Source organism: Hemicordylus capensis, chromosome 3 (genome assembly GCF_027244095.1).
Source record: "Hemicordylus capensis ecotype Gifberg chromosome 3, rHemCap1.1.pri, whole genome shotgun sequence".
NCBI lineage: Eukaryota > Metazoa > Chordata > Lepidosauria > Squamata > Cordylidae > Hemicordylus > Hemicordylus capensis.
The window spans coordinates 334,391,048-334,413,167 of NC_069659.1; the positions used below are offsets into that span (position 1 = coordinate 334,391,048).

The 22,120-nt window shown below is 45.3% G+C and overlaps 1 protein-coding gene across 10 annotated transcripts in view; it reads left to right on the forward strand.

Annotated features, from left to right (window-relative positions):
- Positions 1–22,120, forward strand: part of LOC128350055 (multiple epidermal growth factor-like domains protein 6) — a 339,846-nt gene that overhangs the window by 39,067 nt on the left and 278,659 nt on the right. The gene's annotated exons all lie outside the window — the stretch shown is intronic.

The window sequence follows — 22,120 nt, forward strand, 5'->3', positions numbered from 1 at the left end:
GTGTCACATCCCGTGATGTCACGGGATGCGACACTCTATATAACTCCTACTGCACATGTGTGCAGACAGAGGAGGCCGGTCTGCAGGCCCGAGGAGGCCTGCCACCTGTGCCCCCCGCTGCCATCGGGGGTGTGTGTGAGTGGAGTGGAGCAGGTTAGTGGTGGCAGCGAAGGGGAAATAGTGGCAGGGCATCGGGACTCTGGGGAGGCCCCCCTAGCATTTGGAGGTCTCCCAGGAGGCATGAGGCCACAGACCTCTGCCCCGTGGTCCGTGCCTAAATGTGCCACTGCCTGAGGCCAAGTGCCCACTGGTGTCAATTGTGTGCTAACTCTTGTTGATGTATGAGTCCAAAATAATTTACCAGAATCTGCACCTAATCTTCTCTTCCCCTTCAAACTTACGAGTGAGTTTCCTGAGGTTTCATGATTAATCATTTCAATTCCTGTGCATCTGTAATGTTTTATAGTCACTCAAACACCTTTTCAGCTCTGCCTTATAGTTCCTCTATGAGGGGCAGAAAAGTTAATTACGCTGTCTGTCTAGAAGTCAGGCAAGAGACCCACCATCAGCTTTGCAGTCTTCCTGCTCCCATCAATGAATGAGCTCACAGTAGGGGCAGCTGGATCTAATTAGGAGCCAGCAACCCTGTGGTTTCAGCAGCAGCTGCTGAAGAATGGATAATGCTAGTGGCCTCCAAAGCAGCTTGCATTAGAGATAAAAAACCTTGTCATTCGGGGAGACGGCTCGCTGAACAAGTATTAACAGGAACAAAGATTTCCCAGGAGATGTGGCAAATATAAGGATCTCCCCCCACCCACCCCCTGGTCTTCTGTGATTTCCATCCAAATACCAGCCTAGGTACAAAACTTTAGTCCGCAGTCTTAGATTGAAGAAAAGAGTCAATTAGCATGCAATATAAAAATAAAAGGCTTTGCGGTTGGGAGACGTAAGACAAGTACATATTTTGTGTGTATGTGGCACAATGAAACTCCAAAATGGGAACATCGGCATTCGCATGTGAATGACTGGCTGAGACAAATGTGAATGTCTAAAAGCTGAAGTCCACACGGTGGAAGTTGACAGTCACCTAAATGTGCTTTGTCAGCATTCACTGAAATGAATCTGAAAAGTGTCCAAAAACAGAGATCCATTTCCCCCCATAATAAAACTGATTTGTAATTGTTTATTCCAGGGGTTTCCAAGCTTGAGTACCTAGGTAGTGTTGGACTACAACTCCCATCAGCCCACCATTGTAGCTGGAGATGATGGGAGTTGTAGTCCAACATATGGGGCTCCAAGATTTAGAACCCCTAGTTGATTGCATTTGTATCCTGCCCTTTCTCCAAGGAGTTCAAGATAGTGTACACACTTCTTTCCCTCACTGTATCCTTGCAACAACTCTGTGAGTGACTTGGCCCAAGTGAGCCTCACACCTCAGCATGGACTTGAACCTGGATCTCCCCAGTCTTGATTACTTCAACCACAGCATTCCACTAGCACTTCACCAAATGTTAGACACTTACTGGAATCCATTACTCTTTGGCCTTGTTCATATAATAGCTTGAATCTAGGCTTAATGTGGGTTACCAACATTGAAGTGATTGTGCAAACCCACACCAAGGGATTCCCAACTCAAGATCGTTAGAAGAGATTGGCATAGGCTCACACAATAAACTTCAGTGTCGGTAACCCACATTAAACCCAGATTCATGCTATTGTGTGAACAAGTCCATTACATCAAATGATGCAAAGTTAGTTTGCATTATAGTACAACTGTGTGTGGTCTGAGGTTGCATGGTGCAGTTGCTACAATATGGAGAATTGGGGAGCATCAAATAGCAGCAGTCACTGATGGCTCCTTTGCACTAGTCTATCATTGTTTGACACTACTCTGTGTGCTATTATTGGAGCTCCGGGGCGGGGGGGGGGGAGATGCATGGCGGTGCATCCTGGCACCCAGACCCTTGGAGCTGCCAGCAGCAGTGGCTGCTTGATGGGTGATCTGCCCGGGGACGGTGGAATGATCGTTTGTGGGGATGTAAGTGCTTTCAGGCTTCCTCCCCACAAACCAGGTAGCCCATTTTCACTGCTCGTGAGAAAGGTCTCATTGTTTAATAGATGGTGGGGAGTGTAGGAAGAGACTTTTCTTCCTTCTCTCATTCTCCACGGCAGATGTAGAAGGGAGAAATGGTCAGTTTCAGAGCCATTTTGCCATGTCAGTCATGCTTTCTATGGGTTCACAAGGTGTTAATGTGTCAGGCTCTTTGGTGCATATCCTAGGTATTTAGGGACATGTGCCTGCTGTTTCCACTTCATGTTTTAATGTAGGGAACAACTATGCCAATGCAAACACTGGTGTAACAACACCAGTGTAGCCATGACAAACACAATTGTTGCCTAAAGTGTGAAGCGTCCCTCAAATATATTTCCAGCTTCCCCAAAGTGCACTGTGATAATCTCTTCTAACTATCTTGAGTTGAAAACACCAACTTCTCCCCAGTCACCTTGAAGAAAAGTGGCTACTGTTTCTTTCAATGGGTTTAAAGTATTTTGATAGTGTTTTTGGTCTTGATGTACTGAAGTAATGGGAATGGTATTGGTGTTTGCCTTTTATAGAGAATTTATTTCTAACAGTTTCCTTTTTGTAAATCTAATTGCTTTAGGTTCACCAAGAATTCACAGGCAATTGCTTTCTTGCTGTTGCCAATATTGCAAACACTTTATATTCAGGGGTTGCCGACCTGAATCTGTTTTCTCACACAGTAATTTTGTAGCCTTGTGGAGCTTAGAAAAGCTGACAGAGATGGGAGAGGCAATATCCATCAGTTAGATTGCCGACATTTGCTTTGCATCCTTTACAGATGTGTGTGTTTTTTGGTGGGGGGAGGAGAAGAGAAATCCTATTATTGATACAAAGCTAAGGTCTAAACAGTTCTGGATCTCCCAGTGAAGAACACTCTCGACTATTTTCATTGCAATCCTATTGGAAAGTAGATCATCCTCCTCCTCCTCAGTAGTAATATGTCCAGGAGAGGCCCCACCCCCGAGGGTTCTGTTCTGGCCTATTGCTGTGAACAGGGGAACCTTGAAAAAAGAAACCTTGAGCCTATGGGGATAGGGTGCTTGGGTTCCTCAGCACACTTACGTGTGCTCAAATCTCATTTAAAAAGTGTCTGTGTGGGGGCAGAAATAAGAGTAGTAAAACACATTACCTTGCTCTCCAGATCTCTAGCAATGACACTCTACCCCACCCCAAATCCTCCAATTTTTGGCCGTGTGTGTGTGTAAAAGTCACAAAATAGTGACTGGAAATTACACTGGAAGTCTGGTGTCACGAATAGCTGAAAATTAGCCACAAATAGCTGAAAATAGCCTGAGTTTTCATGCGGGAACAAAAAAAACCAAAACTAGGTAGCTGTACCACAAATAGCCAAAAAAATAACCCTAGTTTTAGGTGTGCGAACAAAGAAACCAGGTCTCTATACTACGAATAGCTGAAAATAGGGCTGTTTTTGGCCCATGAACAAGGAAGCAGAGTCTCAACCTATACCCAAGTCTGGGACTGAATCCAGACAAGATGGAGGTAATGTTAGTCAGTAGGAGAGCCAATCGGGATGAGGAGATTTTTACCGGTTCTGGATGGGGTTGCGTTCCCCTCGAAGGAGCAAGTAGGTAGCTTGGGGGTATTACTGGACCTGGCTCTGCTTTTGGAAGCTCAGGTGGAGGCGGTGGCCAGGGGTGCCTTTGCACGGCTTCGGCTAGTGCGCCAGCTGCGTCCCTTTCTCAAGAAGGCAGATCTGGCCACAGTTACCCACGCCTTAGTCACGTCACAGATATGGGGCTGCCCTTGTAGAATATTTGGAAACTGCAGCTAGTGCAAAATGTGGCAGCTGCAGTTTCCAAAAAACGTGGGTCTCCTGTATATGCGGCGATTTACAATACAAGCAAACTGGGCAAAGAGGAGGCAGCTTTTAAAAGTGGTATCTAATATTTAGCTGGAGAGAGCAATTGTTCCTCTTCAGCCTAGCATAGCACCCCTCCAGTAGCTGTTGCTAATTTCTCCCTTGTGTTTCTTCTTAGAATATGAGCCCATTGGGGACAGAAAAACATCTTCACACCTTCTGCTTTGTAAGCTACTTTCAGAACTCTTGTTGAAAAGTGTTATATTTTAATTATAATTAAGCTTAAAGGTAGGTGTATCTGCTACTGAGTGCTTATGATCTAAAGTTTAGCAATGGGGAGAGAGAACAGAAGATGGGAAGAGACAAGGGTAAAAAGGAATACATATCGGGAAATGCAGTTACATATACAGTACTTAGACTTTATTTCAGTTCATAATAGAGTGTGGGTGAGAGAGAGAGAGAGAATAAATGAATGCTGGGATCTTTTAAAAAGTAGACTTTGGGGAAGGTTTTGAAGCAGCTTGCCTAGGGAGCAAGAGGCTATTGGTTCGAATTCCTGCCAGTGTGCTTCTCAAACTGTGCCTAGTAAATATATATTTGTAGTCACCTATATCGGGCAACAGCAATATAGGAAGGTGCTGGAGGCAGATGCTCACTGCAGTGACAACCACTCCTGTATTCTACCAAGAAAACCACATGGCTCTGTGGTTGCCAGGAGTACACTCTTTTGGTACAGTGTAGGGTTGCCAACTGTCCCTCATTACTTGGGATGTCCCTTATTTCATGGATGAAATTTTGGTCCCTATAGGGAAAGCATTTGTCCCTCATTTTGCTGGCGGGGTGAGCAGCTTCTTATTTTGAGAAGTTTTGGGTTGAAAATTGGTATAACTTGATTATGTTCTAAATAATAATGCTGGCATTATTCAATAGCATATGATTCAATTCCATATACATCAGTGATACTTAGGCTCTTGATTACCACTGCATACACTTCCCACCAGCGCACCCCCCCAACTTGTGTCCCTCATTCTGGCAATGAAATGTTGGCAACCCTAGTAGGTAGAGAGAGAAATATGGGTTCACATCGTGCAGAATCTATTCTGAAGTGGAAGCTGTGAAATACGCTACAGACAAAAGCCTTTAAGTGGTTACTGCTTGAATTTTAAAATGTTTCATTTGCATGAATTGAACAAAAGTGGCTTAATTTCAAATATTTAGACTTAATTAGGTTATGGATTGGGCTAGAAAACCCAAATGTCCCATACTTAGAGTGCACATTCAAGATCACTTGATACAAATTATTTGCTTCTTAGCATACTTTAACTCCGCTTTTAGACGCAATCAGAATGACAAAAGGTTGGGCTTTTCCCTTTATTTGAGTGACTTTTGCACTTTTCTAATTTGCATTACTGCTGGTAAATACAGAATCATGTGGCCTTAATTCTCAATTAGTATGTAGTTAAGAGGAGTGATCGTGTATTTGTGCGCATCTCACATTATCTGTAGGCCACTTTAGCCTTTACATTTCCTTAAAAATATATGTATTTCTCTCCAGTTCTGGAAAGATCAGGTGTGATTGTGAGATGTATGATCTTCAGGAAGGTCCTCTGGAGTTTTGCAAAGGCAGACATCCATCCTGTGTGCATCTTTAATGGAGGAAAACAAGATAGGCTGGAATATGATTTCTCTGATGAATTGGTTGCCCCTTGCCAGCTCCTTTGTAGACCGCAGCAACATCTCTATCACATGCAGCAAATTTACTTAGTGAAGACTTAAAGGCAAGGAAGCTGTAACCTTCAGTAGGGCAAACGATTGGTTCTGCATGCCTCAGCTTCAGTGTCTCCCAGAATTCCCTTTAAGTTAGCACAGGGGGTCAACAGGTTGCCTTCATCTGTGCTAGCAAAGAGTGCTAAGTCTGTATTCCAGACTAGTGTTGTGCTACCCCTGATGATGGGATTTGCACTTCTTCTGTTTGCACCCCTGCACTTCTGCTGTTTGAGAGTTAAAACAGAACAAAACCTGGAATTGCAGAGGAGGAGTTTGACATGCGCAGGTGTGTGTGTGTGTGTGTGGTGAGATTCTGATTAAGTGTAGTGATGATGATACTTAGAGGGATTTTATACAGTGGGTACGAGCTTGTAAGCTGTGGAGTGATAGTATATTGGCTTTGGGATGCAAGGGGGTGTCTTTACAAGTTAACTCCCAGTCCTGCCATTGGTGAAACGGTTGCCAGAGAGACATAACTGACATAACTGTTCAGTTAATATAATGCTCTGTGACGATCACTAAAGCGGAGTCCCATTATTATAATTGACTGGAGAGGAGAGCTGGTCTTGTGGTAGTAAGCATGACCTGTCCCCTTAGCTAAGCAGGGTCTGCCCTGGTTGCATATGAATGGGAGACTAGAAGATATTCCCCTTAGGGGATGGAGCTGCTCCGGGAAGAACAGAAGGTTCCAAGTTTCCTCTCTGACATCTCCCACATAGGGCTGAGAGAGATTCCTGCCTGCACCCTTGGAGAAGCTGCTGCCAGTCTATGCAGACAATACTGAGCTAGATGGACCTATTGTCTGACTCAGTATATGGCAGCTTCCTGTGTTCCTATGTTTCACTCTGTACCTTTCCTTCCATACTCCTGTTCTTCTTCTTTTGTTTGATTCTTTTATTTAGTTCCTTGCCAAAAAAGAAAGAGAGTGCAGATTCTTTTTCTGTAAAAACATAGTTTAAGAACGGTTTGGGGTGGAACATTATGGTGATAGCCCATGAGCACCTGCTGAATAGAAGGTTTCATCCTCCAGCCCATTTGTGTTTGATGTTCCAGTAATGACTTTCCTTGAGGACAGGTCATGGGGAACCTGTGATTAATAATGCTGAAAACCTTCATTTTCTCTGAATTTACAAGTACTCGGGAGTAAAACTAAGGCATCAGTAAAGATGACCTTGTAACTTCCTCCTCCGTTTAGGTCTGGATCTTTCTGAATGACATGATTTGAAATGTCAGGTCCCTGCTCCAAGGAATTTACAACTTAAAATGTCAACAGTGGAAGCAACTGCGTGGGATGTGTACAGTATCATTTTTGCTAACAATCTAAGGCGAGAAATGCACTTAACTGCTTTATGTTCATTTCAGCGTGGCTTGTGTAGCAGCAGTATTCAGTGGCTGGTACTCAAAATGAATATGACAGATATTTATATATAGTCATCCCTTGCCAACCGCGAGAGTTCCATTCCTGGAAAACCTCACCATTGGTGAATTTGCAGTTGACAAGCAATAGGAATACATTGAAAATGGGGTTAGGGTAATTGCGGTTATGAAAGGACTGCAAAATACAATAAAAATTAGAAAAAATTGCCCCTTGACCCCCAGAAACAACCTTCTGACCTCTGAAAATCACGCCCAGAAATGACTCCTTGACCCCCGAAATTCCCAAAATAACCCCCAATTTTTTTATTTAAAAAAATTCACCAAATGGTGAATTCTAAGGTTGCGGTTGGTGAGACGGTCACAATTTCCCAGTCACGGATACCCAAATCCGTGATTGGGAAACCCGCAGTTGGCGAAAGATGACCAAACTGCTTTTCAGCAAAAGTTCCCAAAGCAGTTTACATAGATATAAATAAATAAAATGGCTCCCAGTCCCCAAAAGGCTCACAATCTAAAAAGGAAACATAAGATAGACATCAGCAACAGCCACTGGAGGGATGCTGTGCTGGGGCTAGATAGGGCCAGTTGCTCTCCCCCTGTTCAATAAAGAGAATCACCACTTTTAAAAGCTGCCTCTTTGCTCATATAGCAGGGGATAATGCCAATGCCCGCCCACCTTCTCCCTCTTTTTCCTTCCTCTTCCAAAACAAACTCCAAATCACCTCAATAGTTTCTTAGACGCAGAACCTTCCAGTTTCCTCTATTATCAGGCTGTCAAGATAAATGATAATGCCAAGAGACTGGGAGGATAGTGCTTGACTGCCGTGGTAAATGGATTGCCACCCTAAACTATCAGGCATGTAATGAAGACAATGATGGGAACGAAATGTGGAGCTCCTCCTTCAAGCTTTTAGTTGTTCACACACTGTAGCACTTTCTGTTTTTTGTTTTCGCCAAGGAAGGAAATGTTTAAGGATGATGGATTGGAGGTTTATTCACACACTTACACCAGGGCTTGACAGTTCCCAGGTGTCAGCTCACCATGGTGCCTGGACATTTAAATGTGGCACCTGAGCTGGGTGATGGATGGATGTGACCAGGAGGAGGAGGAGGAGAAGGAAGACCTCCTGGTCATGCCTGTTTATCACTTGCTTTAGCCAGCTGGCCGGCCGGATGCGCTCCACCTTCCTTCTGGTTGCATCCATCCAGTGCTTGCTTGAGCCAGGCATTGCTGAGGGTGAGCGGTGAGTCTGCCCCCTTCCCCCCCCCCCCGCCATGGAGCAGAGGGCAGCCTGCCTCCTAGAGCCAAAGAAAAGTTGTTGAGGCATGTTTTACATGTGGGGCCTAGCCATTTGGTTGGCTTGATGCAAGCAAGGTGTCATGTATTTATTGAGTAGAGCTTATCCCATCTCAGCCCAAAGACTCAGGATTACCAGTTTGAAGGGGCACCATCCCGCCCCCAGCAACGACATGCATATAATATGCCCCATATATCCCGCTAGTCACTTGCTCAGATGGCAAGATCCAGTTCTTCTTGTGAAGTAGGTTCAGGATGGTGCTCTGGCAAGACTGCGGGGCAAGAGAGTTTCACCAGTTTGGAAGAGGTATTGGCAAGCTGTCTCTTGAGCTCTCCCTTGGTGTTCAAAAAGATGGTACTGCTGACAAGGTGCTCTCTGTTTCATCTTGGGGTTCATACTGGGTCAGAGGGATGGAGGCAGTCTCTGATATATAAGCCTCAATCATGTTAAGGCTTTGTAGTCCTAGGATGGGATCCTGAGAAGCATGGGTAGTAGGCTGAAATCCTTCATGCCCCCTACTCCCTTCTGAACGATCCCTTGTCCTGGTTGACTGATTTCCTCCTTCCCTTTCAGTCCCTTGCACCATATCTCACATGTTCTGATCTCCCTCAGAGTATACATACATAAGTATTTAGGAACCTACCTTATACTGAGCCAGATCATTGATCCATCTAGCTCAGTATTGCCTGCTCTAACTCTCCAGCGTTGTTGGAAAGAACTCAGGCATTCTTTTTCTCATATTGAAAGAGAACTTCACATTTCCTTCTGCTCTTTGTGCTTGGAACTTCTTGCTTCCAAATAATGTTCATTTACCCAATTGTTTCCCATTTAAGAAATATAAAGAGCTGCTTTTCCTTCTCATCTCTTTGTTTTTTTCATATATATATTTTTAACCCCACCTTTTTCCATGGAACTCAAGGTGGTATTCCCAGATTTCCCAAGCAATCTTTCATCCAGGCACTGATCAGACCCAGATCTCCTTGGCTTCAGCCAGTTGGCTGTATCATGTGCCTTCAATCCATGCCATGATACTGAAGAACATCATCCTGATCTTTTTGCCTACCCTTTTACTTTTTAGATAAGAACAGGTTTCATTTGCTGGGCTATGATGTTGTTAACATATTATTCCTGCTGCAAGGAATAATCTTGTTTTTGTACAGTACCTAGTAGATTTTAGGTGCTTTGTGAGTAATAATATAATGGAAAAAACAAATAGAGCATCACTAATTCTACTGAATGTGGTTTGTGTCTAACTTGAATGCAAGGGATTTGTGTTACTTGCACAATTCTATTCTACTCACCATGAACTTCTAGAATTTAGCTTCTTAGATAGTAGAATTTGAGGGCTTGGCTTGAAGTAGACTAAGTTTCTAGGTTCAGAGTCGCTGATGTGCAGCTCCTTTGATGGGGAAACAGATCAGTGGTTGTGGAGCGATGCCATTTGTAAGTCTCCAGCCTTTAGAGTTTGGCCTAGTTTGTGAGATGTGAAGAAGCACTTAGAAGCACTGCAGTGAAGAGTGCAGATACTGAGGAAAGAATCAGCTAATGGAAACTAACACAATTTGCTTTGTGTGTCACCTATTAGCTTCCTATTTGCATACTAGAAATCAGATAAGTGGTTGCTTATCTAACATTTTCACGCTTCTCTTTAGATAGCATGGTGGGGCGGGGGGAGTATTTAAATCCATTAAACTCACCCTGCCTCCATCCTAAACATACGACACCATGGTATATAAAGAGAAGAATGGTCCAGGGGCTAGCTTTGTTAGTGGTGGTTTAGATGTAACACCAGACAGTGGTATGGCATTATGTGCATGAGTAGCATTCCTCACTTCCGCTCTTTCTCTTGAGCAGTGACTCCACAAAAATATGAAGCTGCCCTTTATTGTCATTTACACTCAAACCCCTGTTCAGACATTAAGGCAGTTCTCATTACCATAAACTAGGTAGGAGAAGTGTCCTACCCAGCTTCGGGTGCTCTGCGCACTTCCAGTTTTTTCTTGTCTTTCAGCAAAAACTAGGGATGTTCACGACCTGGTTTGGCACTTCCTTTGGGATGCACCGAACCGGCTCGGGCGCTCACAGCCAAACCAGCTCGGCGGGGCAGGGAGCAGTTCCCTTGGAGGCAAGCAGGTCCTTATCTGCTCTGCTGCTACCCAGCTGCTTTTCCAGGCATGTCCCCTCGCTCTTCTGTGTACCATGAAGGACAGGAAAGAAGCACACAGCCCACACCACTGGTCCACAGATCAGTAGTGAAGTGAATGCTTGTGTTAGGTGCACACAGCAGACCCGACACAGTCTCCCTGCATGATCAATACAGGGAGGGTGCTGAAGGTGATGCATGAGGAGATCTTGTAGTCAGGGGCAATCAGTAGGAGCAGCCAGTGGAAGCCACCATTCACCACCACCTGGATGGCTGGTTGTCCAAAGTGATCATCTTTGTGATGGCCCAGATGATGAGATGAGGCTCTGGGCGACCAGACTGCTTGCCCACCAACTCTGCCCACTGCGCAGGCAACTTCCTCTGCTTGGGAGCAAGAGCTTGCCGCTAGTTGAGGGCAGACCAGGCCTATTGGTGCCAGCAGGAGAAGGGACCCCCAGGTGATGCTGTTGCAGGTGCTTCACCAATCAGCAAGGGAAAAACCGCCCTCCAGAATGGTGCTCAGAACTTCAAAATGTTTGAAATTGGGTTCTGTTCCAAGCTGAAAACAGACCCTTTATTTGAAGGGTGATCTGTTTCAAGCTTGAAACACTTGAAATGGCCCGTTTCCAGTTGGAACATTTTGCCAGCAAAACATTCTGCACATCCCTAATATACAGATACGGATCTGTACACAGGTACAGTTATGTTGAATGCAGGTACAGCAGTACACTGCATTTGATGTGCCCATCTCCAGTTCCACTTCTAAAATGAACACAGGTACAGTCACTCAGGTACAATGTAATGTCTGAATTAGGGCTTGAGTGTTGAACGTAATGTGTGAATAGGGCTATAGTTTGCCATTTCATCAGAACTGGCAAAATATGGTTTGCTTAAAACCAGGATAAGAAAGAATGAAGTCCCTATCCACAAGGGGAAGAAGCAGCATGTCAGCTTGAGACTCCTTGACTGTTTGTTTATGTGACAGCAAAGAACAGTTTGGCATTGTGTCTGAACCAACCCTTAGTCTTTAAAGGGCCACAAGGCTCTTATTTTCTGTTTGCTGTAACACACTGATAGGCTTATTGTGGCATGAGGTTTTGAAAGATTATGCCTCAGTAAATCTATTATCCTTTAAGGAGGCACAAGACACTCTCATTGTGTTTGGGTAACATGTTAATAATGTGCATTGGCAGAGTTCCTGTTCAATAAAGCATGGAGTTCCTTCATCCCCCTTCAGGTTGAAGAATGAGGTACCTGAAGAACTACAGCCTGTTGAGTGGTGGAAGGATCACTTCTTCTAGCAACCTTTTCTGTTTAAATGCTGCATTGCTTCACCGACCTTCCCAGCCTAAGAACAAAAATCTGTGTGGTAGGCCCTGCTCCATTACCCTGAGCCTGCTGGTACCCTTCCCTTAAGGTTCCTCTGCCCCTTCCATAGCAGTTCTTTGGATGCAGAAGCCCAATTCAGACAGTAAGTTGTACGAGTGTACAGACATCTCTATACTCGTACACATTTTTGTGTGAATGGCTGTACCTGTGTTCATTTTAAAAATGAACCTGAATACAGGCCCTTCAAATGCATGGTACAGATAGAAAATGTACCTGCTTTCAGGATGACATGTGAATGACTGTACTTGTGTAGATATCTGTACCTATGTGCACACACAGTATGAGAGTTGAACATAACATGAGAATGGACAGCCCTGCCCATATTTTTCTTCCCACTCTATCCCTCGGGGCTTGTACAGAGTGCAGTAACCCCTACACAAGTGCTTCAGCAGTACATGGAGGTGTTGCTTGGCTCATGAGAAGCTTCCCTTAAGATGCTGACCGACTGGCTACCCCAGTGCCTTCACCAGTGTTTCCTCTAACTGGGATTCCCATATGTTGTTGACTACAACTCCCATAATCCCCAAACAAAAGCCATTGCAGCTGGGGATTCTGGGATGGAGCGCAGCCTGTCTACCTGCCGTCTTGTTCCAGCTGGCCTTCTTCCCAGATTGCCTGACAGTTTCCACCTGTCACTGGCTTGGGAACTACTCATGAGAGGAGGAGCTGCTGAGTTCTTGGAGGCATAAACATGAGGCACACCAGAGGTGTGGCGTTGGCATAGCTGGTGGACTGCCTGGAGGCAGCCACTGAATCTGGCTGCCAAAGGGGGCCAGCCCTTGGTGCCGGACCTTTGGGGTGGGACTAAGGTCTGGGGGGAGGTTATATTAGGATGGGGCTGGATGTTTGGGCTAGAGTTTGCTGGTTCTCCATTTTTATTAGGTTGTCCCAGGCCTTTCTGCAGGTATGTGTTTGGGCTCTCTTGAGAGGGAAGGTGTTGAGGGTGTGTCCAGCGGTTCTGGGTCAGCTATTACTGTAGTGGTGAGGAATAGAAGAATTGGTGCTGGCAGAGCAGCTGGCCGTTAGTTACAGGGGAAGGGAAATCAGTAGTTTAGTTACTGTTTCCACTACCAGCTGCCCAATCAGCTCTCAGGCCTTGGGGTGCAGTTCCAGCTACCCACAGAGTCTAGCCTTGCTCCTTTGCAATGCCAGGTCAGTTCAGAATGAGACTGGAATCATCCATGACTTGATCATGGATGAGGGAGATGACCTGGCATGTATAATTGAGGTCTGGTTGGGGGAGGCTAGTGGTCCAGTTTGGGCCCAGCTTTTCCCACCAGAGCCTGCTCCACAGCAGAGTAGTCTGGTGGGAAAAGCTGGGCCCAAACTGGACCACTAGCCTCCCCCAACCAGACCTCAATTATACATGCCAGGTCAGCTCCCTCATCCATGATCAAGTCATGGATGATTCCAGTCTCATTCTGAACTGACCTGGCATTGCAAAGGAGCAAGGCTAGACTCTGTGGGTAGCTGGTTGTGGTCCATAGGAATACCATCTTCCTTACCAGGGCCCCTGTGAGACAGTTGACTTATACTGAGTGTGTATTTCTGAGGCTGGGAATTAGGGATAGATTGGGGGTTCTGTTGGTGTATTGTCTACCCCTCTGCCCAACTACCTCACTAACTGAGGTGACAGAGCTGGTCATGGAGTTGGCATTGGTCTCCCATACTTTTGGTGTTGAGGGACTTCAATGTCCGCTTTGGGGCTGGCTTGTCTGGTGCAGCTCAGGAGTTCATAATGGCCATGATGACTACCAGTCTATCCCAGTTAGTTTCTGAACCAACTCATGTTACCGGTCACATACTCGATTTGGTCTTTTGTTCCCATCAGGGGGATGTTCTGTGAGTGGGGTATCCGGTGGTTTCCCCATTGTCATGGATGGACCATGGCCTGGTTAAGACTGGTTTCACAGCCACAATCCACCTCTGTAGGGGTGGCGGACCTATTAGGATGGTCTGCCTGAAAAGGCTGCTGGATCCAGTAGGATTCCAAAAAGCCTTGGAGGGTTTTGATGTTGGTGCTGCCAATGATTCCGTCGATGCCCTGGTGGGAACCTGCAATACAGAACTCACCAGTGTGGCAGACACTATCGCTCCTAAGCATCCCAACTTGCTTCAAAATGGCCCCTTGGTATACAGAGGATTTGCAGGGGGTGAAGCAGCAGGATAGGCAACCGGAACGCACATGGATAACTCAGCTCTAATTTTACAGGATACAGCATAGGACCCATTTGAAAGTTTATGCACTGGTGGTGTGTGCGGCAAACCCCCCCCCCATTTTGGTCTGCACACCTTGCATCCGTGGGTTCGCATTCAGCGGAGCTGTCCTGGGTTGTGAGGAATTTAATTTCTACACCTTCTGTTCTGAATCTGTCCCTGGAAACTTTGTTCTGCTGCAACGCTTTTAAAGTGTTCTTTGCAGATAACATTTCCTGTATTCTTGGACCCAATATTTCTGCAATATTTCTATGAAGGGGGTGTCTAGCAATCCTTCTTGCAGTTTCAGTCTGTGATTCCTGAGGATGTGGACAAGCTACTTGGGGCGGTGCAGCCTACCACTTGTTCTCTGGATCCTTGTCCGACTTGGCTGCTTCTATGTAGCAAAGAGATTGTTGGAGGTGGCCTAGTTAATAGCATAAATGCATCGCTGAGGGAAGGTAGGACGCCTCCTTGTTTGAAGGAGGCAATGGTTAGACCATTTCTTAAGAAACCTTCCCTGGATCCCTTGGCAATGGATAGTTCTAGGCCAGTCTCCAGTCTCCCATGGTTCGGTAAGGTTGAAAGAGTAGTGGCTGACCATCTCCAGATGGTTTTGGAGGAAAGTGATTATGTAGACCCATTTCAAACTGGCTCTAGAGCTGGCTATGGGGTTGAGACAGCTTTGGTAGGCCTGATGGATAACGTTTACTGGGGAATTGACAGAGGGAGTGTGACTCTGTTGGTTCTTCTGGATCTCTCGGTGGTTTCCAATACCATCGAACATGGTATCTTTTTGGATCTCCTAGGGGGGTTGGGGATAGGGGGCACTGCTTTGTGGTGGTTCCGCACCTATCTCTTGGGTAGATTCCAGATGGTGGAGCTTGGTGACAGTTGCTCCTCAAAACAGGAACTGTTATATGGAGTCCCTCAGAGCTTGATTCTGTCACCAATGCTTTTTAATATCTACATGAATTTGCTGCATGAGGTCATCAGGAGATTTGGTGCTGGGTGTTATCAGTAAGCTGATGACACCCATATCTATTTCTCGTCATCATCACCATCAGGAAATGACATTCATTCCCTCAAAGCCTGCCTACAGGCAGTAGTGGGCTGGATGAGGGATTACAAATTGAGACTGAATCCAAGCAAGATGAAGGTGCTCATTTTGGGGGTTCATAATTTGAGGAATGAGTTGGATCTTCCTGCACTCTGGGGTTACACTCCCCCGGAAGGAACAGGTATGCTGCTTGGGAGTACTCTGTGGTCCAGGCCTCACCCTGGTATCTGAGGTAGTGGCTATGGCCCAGAGCACTTTCCATCAGCTTCAGCTGATTTGGCGTCCATTCCTTGAAGAGAACGACCTGTAAACAGACTATTGCAAAGCGCCCTACGTGGGGCTGCCTTTGTACGTAGTTCGGAAACTTCAGTTAGTTCAAAATGTGGCAGCCAGATTGCTCTCTGGGGAGACCCAGAGAGACTATATTGTGCCTGTTTTAAAACAGTTGCCCTGGCTGACTATGTTTCTGGGCAAAATACAAAGTCTTGGTTATTACCTTTTAAAGCCCTGAACGGCTTAGGCCCAGTTTACCTCCGAGATCACCTTCTTTGCATGATCTCCACCGCACATTAAGGTCTTCTGAGGAGGTCTGCCTCCAGTTACCACTGGTATGTCTGGTGGCAAGGCGGGCCTTCTCTGTAGCTGTCCCTAGGCTGGGGAATGCACTCTGGGCAGAAATATGTAGCTTGAGTTCATTGCTGGCCTTTAGGAGAGCCCTTAAAACCTTTCTGTTTGGTCTGGTCTTCCAGGGTTTCAAAACTGTTTTTAATGTTTTAATTGTTAATGGTTTGAAACAGTTTTAAAAATTGTTTTGTATTTATTGTTTTTAAAATGAATGATGCAGGTTTTGTGTTTGCTGCTGTGCTGTGCACCGTCCAGAGCCGTTTGGATGGGGCGGTATATAAATGTAATAAATAAATGTGATTACCCATGCTACTACTATGAATATACTACAACCAGAATACCCATTACTTCCATACTTCACAAATCAGAAGAAACTCTAATGCAGCATTTGGTCAGCATATTCGCCCTATTCAGACACTGTTCTGAACTCTCGTATGAGAGCACAGTGTACATAGATACAAATTTGTATACATGTACAGTTATTCTTGTTATGCTGAACACTGGTACAGCAGTATACTTCTTTATTTGTACCATGCATCTGAGGCACCTGTACCCAGGTTCACTTTTGAAATGAATGCTGGTACACTCATTCATACAAAACCATTTACCTATGTACAAACATCTGTACACTTGTACAACAAAATGTCTGAATAGGACTTTTTGTCTTGCATGCTACAATTCAGCTGAAATGCCAGTTTTGCTGGCTCATCTCCAGATTGCATAGTTGGGAGCTATTTCAGTGATTTTCAGGGTGGGGAGAAAACCATTGGTATTCCTCATGGGAGTCATGGTTGCCAGAACCTGAGGGGTATACTCGTGGGTCAAATGGGCCGTAAGCCAAAGGTCAAATGGGCCGTAAGCCAACCTGGCTCCTTGGAGGCTGCCATTATTTTCCTAAAATGCCCCTTGGTACGATGCTACATTATGGTATGGTTTCAAGGGGCATTCTTGTGAGGTGGAGGCAACCTGCAACCAGGAGGACCACCAGTTTCTCCCCTACCTCTGAAAATGTGAAAGAGGTGAGGCAATGTTACCTTCCTGTTTGACTCCCAGCATCCCTAACTTTGGCCAGACTTTCAAAAGTTTGGCACTGCCCTATGATCACAACTGTTTTTTTTACAGCCTACCAATTCTTCAAACGGCAATCATTTATGACAGCTTGTGATCGTGTCTCCTACAGCAGGGAATATTTGTGAATTAAAGTAGTTAATCTATGACAATCTCTTGTGTGTCTTCCTGACAGCTCTGAGCTAATAGAATTCAAAAGAAATGTGTCTACACAGACGAGAATCTCCTCTGCATCTCTCTGAGCTGCTGCTGACCTCAAGGTTGATGCCTAGCAAACACAGGGCTGTTTTAGTAAATTCTTCCTCTTCTGATTACCAAGGACGCTGCGGGTCACTTCTGAACCTCTGCCTCTTTCAAATTAGAAGCACTTTGTACATGACAGCAATAAACACACTTTTGCAAGTCCTTGAAAATTCTTGCTCGCTGGCAACTGTTGAACTATGTCACGTCTGCAGGTTTTCCTTATTAGCTGATGCCCTGCTAGTCCACACATTCCCTCAGGATTAATTTACAATACCCTAGGAAAATGCAAATGCATCACTGCTGTCTCATTCTGAGCTCCTTTTAAACGGTTGTTATCGGAATATCAACAGGAAAATGTCTACATATGTAACACGCGGGCTCCAACTTATCAGTAGAAGAAAATATTTTTTCAGCCATACTCTTGCCTCTTTGGCCCACATCTGGTAGTTTGTTGCAAGGTTATATTGTCCAGTTATTCAGTGCAGGCTTTTGTAGCTGACACATGTCTGTCTAGGCTACTCAGTGCAACATAGCTCATTGGCCTTGCCCACCCTCCTTTGTGTTTAATTTGGACACTTAAATAGATACATTGATTATTATTATTTTAAATTACATCCTGCTTTTTTACAAAATTGCACTGAAACCACAGAAGACTAAAGAATACAAAATACAATGGCTGCCATACTAAGGAAAATTACTCAAGTAGTCCCATTGAAATGAAAAGGATAAGTTGGGCATTGCCTAACTTGTCCTTTTAATTTCAATGGGACTACTTTGAGTAATTTTCCTCAACATGACAATCAATAAACCAACTATATACAATTAAAATGCAATGGCTGACATCCAGACTAACTTACTCAATGGTACTACTGTATTTACCAAGAGTAGATTTTTCCAAATTCTTTGATGTTCGAAATCGGGGTCATCGGAAATTCAGAATCCTCTTCCTTTTGGGTAAATATAGGTATAACTTAAATTTAACCTCTTTTTAAAAGGGGGGGTCATCTTAAATTCATCTTAAATTGTCTTCTATTGACGTAAATATGGTACTCAGTAGTTACTCTAAAAGACTACTTAAGTTCAAGAGGACTTCTGTTGGCTTAATCAGGATGTCAGCCAATGAAACCATAAGCATAAGTGGGAAAAGAAATTTTGAGCAGCAGGAAAGCTCGATAGATTAAATCAGCCACCAAAAGCTTATCTAAAAAGATTGGTCTTTACAAGCTGTAGAAAATGACCATTGAGAATAGGGATGTGCACAAATCAAATTTTTAAAATTCTATTTGTATGCGAATCAAATCACTCCCCATTTGTTTTGGGTCTGTATCTGCCCTCCCACCCCTCGAATCACCCCGGATTTGATTTGTACCCAAATGTTCCGAATCTGAATCCGAATTGATTTGGGGCAAAAAACAGGGTTTCCCGGGGCAAAAGAGTCGGTTGGGTGGTAGTGCCCAATGGGTGGAAGCTAGCACCCAAATGTCAAAGAAATTGGGCAAAGGGGTGATTTTAAAAAGTGTTTTGAAGCTTGTGTGCCTTTGAGTCCCCCCACCATAGGGAATAATGGAGATTTCAGTAGCCACGTGGAGCCTCCTCCACGTGGGAACTTCTTCTGTCAAATAAATTGAAAGTTCACGCGCGTCTGAGGTGTTTTTCTGAGAGTAGATTCTCTGGTAGGAAATGAGAGAATCCGCTCTCATTTCCTACCAGAGAATCAACTCTCAGAACACCTCAGGCATTGAAAACAACAAAACCCAGTGCCCCATGGGCTTCTTGTTTTGTGGGTGATTGATTGGCACTCTATGTGCACTACACCACAGTCCGCTCCGGGCCACCCTGGTGCCCCCCTAGTGGAGTTATGGGGCTGTTGAAATTCCCATAACTTAAAAATTAAAAACATGTGAACTTCAAAAAATTGTTAAAAACTACCCCTTTGCCCAATTTCCTTGCAATCTGGGTGGTAGCTTCCTTGTCCACCACAACCCACTCTGGGCCACCCTTGTGCCCCCACATGGAGTTATAAGACTGCTGAAATCCCCATTATTCTATATGGTAAAAAGCTTAAAGGCATGCCAACTTCAGATTTTTTTTAAAAAAATTACCACCCAACTCCCTTTGGCCACAAAATGGAGGTCAGAATCTCTGAATTTTTCGGGTCCAAATCTGAGGTGATTTGTTTTGTACCCTGAATCTGGGCAATTGAGCATGAGTGATTTGTTCTGTTTACAAATCACCCCGAACAGCCAGATTCGGGTACAAATCATTTTGTACCCGAATCGATTCGCACATCCTTAATTGAGAAGACCAGTTGGGTCTTCAAGGGGAGGGTGTTCTACAACTTGAGTGTCACTGCTGAAAAGACCTTTCCCAGTTCACTGTTGAGTAATTGGCGATCTTAATTCTTGGGTAAACTCTCATGGGAGAAGGCAGTCCTTAAGATACCCTGGCCTCAAACTGTTTAGGACTTTAAAGGCAGTGACCAGTACCTTGAACTGCATTCAGAAACTAATTGGACGACAGTATAAATTATATAGTGTGGGAGTCCCTGCTACTTGGGCAAAGAGGCACCTTTCAAACTACTGATTCTCTTTATATTAAGCAGGATGGGGGTGGTGGAAGCAACTAGACCTATCCAACCCCCAGCACAGCATCCCTTCAGTGGCTTTTGCTGGTGTCTCCTTTGTGTTTCTTTTTAGACTTTTTAGACATCTTATTATTATGATTTACATTTTCTATGTAAACTACTGTGAGATCTTTTTTCTTTTGAAAACTGGTGTAGTAGTAGTAGTAGTAGTAGTCGTCGTCGTCGTCACATGCTCTTACAATTGGCCCCCGGCAGCAAACTAGCCACTGCATTCGGAACTAATTGATGTTTCCGAACAGTTTTCAAGGGTAGTGCCAAATAGAGTGTGTTACAGCAGTCAAGCCCATATCCAAATGACCAAAATATGGCCAAACTCTTGACCAAAACATGAGTGCTAATGGCCAGATCTGCTCTCTCCAGAAAAGGGCTGGTGCATAAGCCAAAGCTGTACATTGGCACTTCTGGAGGTGGATGCCATCTGGGCACCTGGTTCAGAAGCACCCCCACACTGCTTATTAGGGATGTGCATGGTCCGGAGCGGTCCGGACTGGCACTGAAGGGGGGTCTCCCTTTAAGGGCGGGGAGGGTTTACTTACCCCTCCCGCCGCTTTGCCCCCTCCAGCGCCCGTATTCTTAGTAGAAGCCGCCCCTTCTGCCTCCTCCAGTGCCAATGCCGCCTGGGCGCGCGCGCGGCTTTGCTTTTAAAAGTTCCTTTTGCTGGCGCTGAGGGATTAAACACCAAACAGAAGCCGGCAGAGCACCGCGCCGGCCGGCGGCTCCCCCATGCTCAGCCGCCCAGCAGCCACTGAGAACGCCCAGCGAGGACGCGCCGTCGCCATCGCCGACGCGCCGCGGCCCCCAGGCAACCCTAACTTCCGGCTTCCATGCGACTTCCCCCAGCATACAGAGTGGCTGCATTCTGCCACTCTGTATGCGGGGGGAAGTCGCATGGAGGCCGGAAGTGAGGGTTGCCTGGGGGCCGCGGCGCGTCGGCGATGGCGACGGCGCGTCCTCGCTGGGCGTTCTCAGTGGCTGCTGGGCGGCTGAGCATGGGGGAGCCGCCGGCCGGCGCGGTGCTCTGCCGGCTTCTGTTTGGTGTTTAATCCCTCAGCGCCAGCAAAAGGAACTTTTAAAAGCAAAGCCGCGCGCGCGCCCAGGCGGCATTGGCACTGGAGGAGGCAGAAGGGGCGGCTTCTACTAAGAATACGGGCGCTGGAGGGGGCAAAGCGGCGGGAGGGGTAAGTAAACCCTCCCCGCCCTTAAGGGGAGACCCCCCACCCGAACCGAACCGGCCAGGGGACAGACCGGTCCGGACAGTTCGGAGGCCTTTGCAATGGCCTCCGAACTGGTCCGGACTCATCTCTACTGCTTATTTGGTCTTTCATGGGGATTACTACCCCATCCAGAGCAGGCAAAACACTCCTTTTCAGATAATTTTTCCTACCGACTAGCAACTGTTCTGTCTTACCTGGATTTAATTTCAGCTTGTTAACCCACATCCAGTCCATCACTGCCTTCAGACACTGGTTCAGGACTTTTATTACTTTCTCAAGGTCAAGAGGTAGAGCAGGAGGTCATCTGCATAATGGTGGCAATCCAACCAAGCCTCTCGGCAACCTCCTCCAGCAGGTTCGTGTAGATGTTAAATGGTAGGTTTATAAAATTATGCATGGTGTGGAGAAAGTGCATAAAGAGAAGTTTTTCTCCTTCTGTTGTGATGTTAGATCTCTGGGACACCCAGCGTAGAAGACAGTGTATGTGAATCACTTTGAAAAATGCTATATAAGTTCTAGGTGTTGTGTTTGAACACATTTAACCAGTAGATTCATCTTCTGTACAAATGCATATGATATAGCCTCTTGTTGAATTTGAATAATATTAATTCAGGACCTTCTTGGTTGTGGTATCGCATATGTGGAATGCCTTTCTCAGAGAAGTTCACCTGGCACCCACTCTGCTGTCCTTTTGGTGCCAAGCAAGACTTTTTGTATTTTTCCAGACATACCAACATCAGGATTTTAACTGATTTATGGTTCCACTGGCTTATTGAAGGGTGATGTTGCTGCTTCCAAGTATGTATATTTATATGTGTATGTGTTTAATATAGATGGTTTCAGTCTTGAAACTGTATGATGCCCTGGGAGATTATGCTGCAGGATGGCTCATGAACTCTTTAAATAAATATTAATAGTCTGTCCCAAGAGTGCTAAGGATGAGCAAAGTGTGTTGGTGATATCTGAACCAAGCATTGGAATGTTTTTAAAAGCTGTTTTTGCTCTGGATTGGATGAGATCATTTTATTTGTCCTTCCACAGTAACTTCAAATCAAAAGGAAGCAGGAACTGAAAGTGGAATGAACTCAGTTGTCTTATCACCATTGCAGTTGAGTACTCAACTGAAAAAAAGATTTTAAACCAAGGGCTCAAGCTGGAGGAAAAGAATGGCTGTATTACCCCTGCTAACTTAGCA